Below are 4,678 nucleotides of genomic sequence, written 5' to 3'. Positions count from 1 at the left end.
CGCCCTTGGACATACCAGGCTTCCAGCAAATAGGCGCCATCAAATCTCTCCGTCAGAGCAGGGCCGTCGCCGATCCTTTGTCTGACGCCATTCCAATACCACTCTTCGCGGTGTCGGTAGAACCCCTCAGAGTCTTCACCAAGGTCTGAAAATGTTTCCACTGCAGGGCCATCATACCTGTGGAGTCTTCCGTGGTGATACCACCGTAGAATACCGCATGTGGCGTCATAATAACTGACTGCAGGACCGCCGGCTCTATGACGGGCGCCGTTGAGGTAGTACTCTATGCTACCCCGTCCTATCCAAGCCGGTTCATTAACGCGATGAAGGCGACCTCCATAGCACCAGGCGGACACTCCCCTACTATCAACAAGAGCTGGTCCGTCCTCCCGATGGAGTCTACCATCGACGTGCCAAATTTCTTGCTGCGCGTTTTGATCTGCCAACTCCACAACTGTTCTTATTGGCGTCCGCCTTTCTATTAGTAAAGGACCCGTGGTGAGAGACCACGACCGGTCGTCCAAGTCTACACCGAATGTATCAGCCATATCTATTTACTGAGAATAATGTAACAACTCCTCCACAAACGCTTCTACAACTGACGTCTTCTTCATCCTGGTTTTTTCCTCTTGGTGGTTTTGGATAAGAGTTGAAAAGTCCAAAAGGTCAACTGATGACCTTTGCGTTACTTGGTATGATTGGGTTTTAGCGGATGATGTCGGTATGCAGCTGGGGAGCGAATTTGACAGGAAGAAGGTAAAGGTCTTGCTTTGCGGTTCACACCTTCACTTCAGTATCATTATCCTGAAAACAGCCCAAATGAGGTTCACGTGTCACTGTGGCGTTCGCCTTACAGGGGTAGTACCCCTGTTTCAACACCTGAGGCGGTGCGTCAAGCGCCGCCTCTTTCTAATCATATATTGCGATAAATGGTAAGTGTGCAGTGCTCCTAGCTCTCTCCCCCAACAAAAGAGCTCTATGACACTGTGCTTTCTGCGGTTTCTTTCGTTTTTACAGTGGAGAAAGGCTGGTGGGAGGCCAGGCCGTGGCCGCACACCTGGCGGGTGCGGCCCATCGGGCCCGTTACTGGGAGGGCCGGCAAGTCGGGCTGCTGTTGCAGTCCGACTACCGGGACGCCATGGAGCGTATCCGGACCCTGTAAGTAAGCACTGCTCTGTCTACATGTATACTTACCCCCCTCGTTATAGCGATACTTACTTGTTTCGTATCCTCTTGTCTTACCCTGCTTCCGTATTCGTGACACTAATAGTGTTTGTGTGCGCTCATGCTTGGTTTTACAGATGACGTATGTATGAAGGTCTGGAGCTAGCTGCCGTCTTCGGGATGTGCCATTTGTTTTCAAAATTATTTGTAAGTACTTGTAACAGGCGTAGTGTAGTAACTGTGTATGCAGTGTAGTAACAGTGTGTGGTGTTTTGTGATGGTCCTGAGCGGTCGTAATGTGTTTTGTGATGGTCCTGAGCAGTCGTAACGTGTTGGGCTACTGAAGTACACTGCATGAAGGGGTATGTGTGGGTGCTTCGACATATTCTCGTGCTTCCTAAACCCTAGATACGTGTATAGCACTATAACCTAGATGTGTGTGTGTGCGTGTGTGCGTGTGTGTGTCCGCGCATGCGTGCGTGTGCGTGCATTGTGTTCTCTACTACAGACTCATCCAAGTCAATTATTTAAATAAAAGTGTATTATAGTAAACAGTATTGTGTTTTGTTATGGTGAATATGTGGGGAATGGTGGACATGCCTTAGTGTGACTGGATACCCGCGGGTTGTGACTCTTTGCTGGCCACTCTGGATTCTCCAGTATAGATTCGGTACAGTGCAGAGGGGATTTGTGGTGCGTAGCAACACTGCTTCACTGTGACCCCCCTTCAATAATTGTTTTAATGCATGATACTCCGGGCGTAGCCGGTTGATTCTTACTGTATCCCGATTAAAATAGAAATAAGCATCTAATGTACATGCATGGATAGTTGGCATTTCCCAAATCGGCCGGGCGAAAAATTCGCCGAAAACAGTGGTTTTGAAGAAATTACCCATCTTTTTGCCGAATTTTCAAATTTCGCATGTTGAATTCGCCGAAAACCGATGTTTCAGTGCTTCACAGAGTGTGTGTAAATGACTAAATGTACATGACGTAATAGGACCGGTGGGTTCAAGTACTACGTTGAGCCGAATTCTGATCTTGGGGTTCATAATATGGCCGAATTTGAACATTCTCTTACCGATCGAAAAGCCGATTAGACATGCTCTGTATGGGCAACTTGTCAATCAGTGCACATCTACGATGTGTGAATAAAACAAATGCAAGGAGCGTGAACTTGTTTGCTGCACATCTACGAAGTGCGAATCAGGGAGTAGTATAATGACACGTGTACTAGTACACCTTGTGTTGCACTGCGTCTTTTCCACACGCAGGGCCACTGAAGGTCACACGCTCCGCGTGCGTATGCACGCATGCGCAATATGTCACTTCACGCAATGCACATCTAGTGCAAATCAGGGAATAGTACGTATTTTACTACTCCACGGTGCGAATGCACCGAACGTGCACAAGTGCACGGTCGCCACGGAAAAGAACATGATGACATTTATGACATGGCAGGGCCAAAGGTCAAACCCTAGGGGGTCCCGGGGCCAGACCAAGCGCGCCCGATACAGTGTGCCTTATTTAACCCAAAGGTCAAAGGTCAAACCCTGGGGAGTCCCGGGGCCAGACCAAGCACGACCGACACAGTGTGCCTTATTTGGCCCAAAGGTCAAAGGTCAAAAAGTGTGCCAGAACCTGCCCCGCACTAACTACTACCGCCCATGATGCGCTGTGAACCTTGTCACGCCCATTTTTGTGCTCTCTCGAAAGGGTCCAAGTATTCAAAATAGGTCACTTTTTTTATCTGGTCACCAATGGTCAATCCTTCGGTCAGTTACGTTTTCGGTTTTCAACAGGGTTCTTTTTCCCGCAGATCTACCTGTAACATATTCAGTTACCTTCGGTGACTTCTTTCACTTGTGATTTTTTCTCCTCCCCTCCCCATTACTATTATTATTATTATTATTAAATTTGTCATGTCGCTCGCATGTATAAAAGAAGGCGCCATCGCCTGTTTGTGTTGCGAAAATTCAACAACAACAACAAAGCATTCGACAAAGTCCGCCACACGCAGCTCATTGACATTGTCGATCTGTTTGACGTCAGTGTGTGCGGATCGGCCCTCACGATCACCTGGTTTGCCAGCTACCAAACTGCGCGCGAGAGCAGATGGTCTGCATTGGGCCAACCACGAGTCAGGCCACCCCCTGCACGTGTGGTGTACCACAAGGATCTGTGCTAGGTCCTGTTGTAACAGTGTTACCTGCTGTTCACACTCCTATCCCCTCTATCCACGGCCCTTCGGCCTATCACCTACCATCCCGCCTATCTAGTTGACACCTTTACATCATATATAACCCTGTGCAGTACGAATAAAGATGATTCTTTTCCTCAACCCGCAGTAGCCGGTTACACTGGTAGCAAAGAGGATGATTTCCATCGACCTGACTAGTACTGGCCTTCCGCTCTTGCTGACCGTCATCTCCGTGACAGCGTACCTGGCTCTACAAGAGTTGCGACGACTCGTGGCCGCCATCACTCCAACTCCTGCGAGACCATTTCAAGTCCCATCCAGCCCAGGGCTAAGCACCAGGGAACACCCTCGCGATAATATTACCAAGCGCCATGTCAAGGAGCCCCCAGCATTTCACGGTGAGGCAGATTTGTTTCGGGAGTGGGTATTTAGCATGGACTTAGCTATAAAAGCCATAGGATTTGCGACACAGGAGGAAGAAGTTACTTATGCCTCGAGTTTTCTTGTGGGCAATGCCCGCCTATGGCTTATTTCGAACATGGAGGCTGGGGAACACTACATCAACTGGCCCACGCTAAGGGATGCACTAGGAAGTGTGTATGGCCCGCATTTCAGCAATGAGCAAAATCGGTTGAATTTATTTAGTGCTCGTCAGAAGGACACCGTTGCATCATTTATCACTGACTTTAATCGTCTCAGCCTGCAGGTACCTGAGTTAGACGAACACTCGCGCGCCCTGCTGTTTGTCAACGGACTCGGGGGCCATTTGAGGCGTGAAGTACTCAAGGAGCATCCGACAACACTGTCGAAGGCTATACAAGCAGCACTGACCGTAACGACCGAGAATCGACACCAACCAGATGGCATAGCTGCAGGATCGCCAAATATTCGAAGACCAACCAGACTGTCGTCAGAAGACCGTAATCGCTTGATGAGTGCTGGCAGATGTTTCGCTTGCCGACAGCAGGGACATTTAGCCCGAGATTGCCCGCGAGTTCACCACCACCCAAACGCTGGACGCCAGTGACAGCGGTGCGATCACTGGCGCTGAGAAGAGCACCACCCTGTCCCACTGCCGCTCCAATCGCCACGAAGAATCGCTTCAGTGACTTATTGGTTGACGAAGTCGATTGCGGAGAAGATGAGCCTGCCGCGGATGTTGCTGCTGCTACCACTACTAGTTGTGTTGATTCCAAAAAACATGTTAAGAAGAGCCGCGAAGCGCACGTCGGCAGTGTCGTCGCTGAAAAAGAGAACGAGCTACTACGGGTGGAAGCCAAACTGTACGGCCGTGCAGCGACAGTGTTGATCGAC

At 49.6% G+C, this 4,678-nt stretch overlaps 1 long non-coding RNA gene across 1 annotated transcript; it reads left to right on the top strand.

Moving 5' to 3' along the window:
* The first annotated feature begins 804 nt into the window (after window positions 1–804).
* On the top strand, window positions 805–1,823 carry LOC135813657 (uncharacterized). The gene is made up of 4 exons (XR_010553072.1): window positions 805–932; window positions 1,018–1,158; window positions 1,302–1,371; window positions 1,673–1,823. It is a non-coding gene; the product is annotated as an uncharacterized LOC135813657 (long non-coding RNA).
* Window positions 1,824–4,678: the final 2,855 nt, after the last annotated feature.

This window comes from Sycon ciliatum, chromosome 4 (genome assembly GCF_964019385.1).
Source record: "Sycon ciliatum chromosome 4, ocSycCili1.1, whole genome shotgun sequence".
Lineage (NCBI taxonomy): Eukaryota > Metazoa > Porifera > Calcarea > Leucosolenida > Sycettidae > Sycon > Sycon ciliatum.
This window is presented reverse-complemented; position numbering and strand designations above follow the sequence as displayed.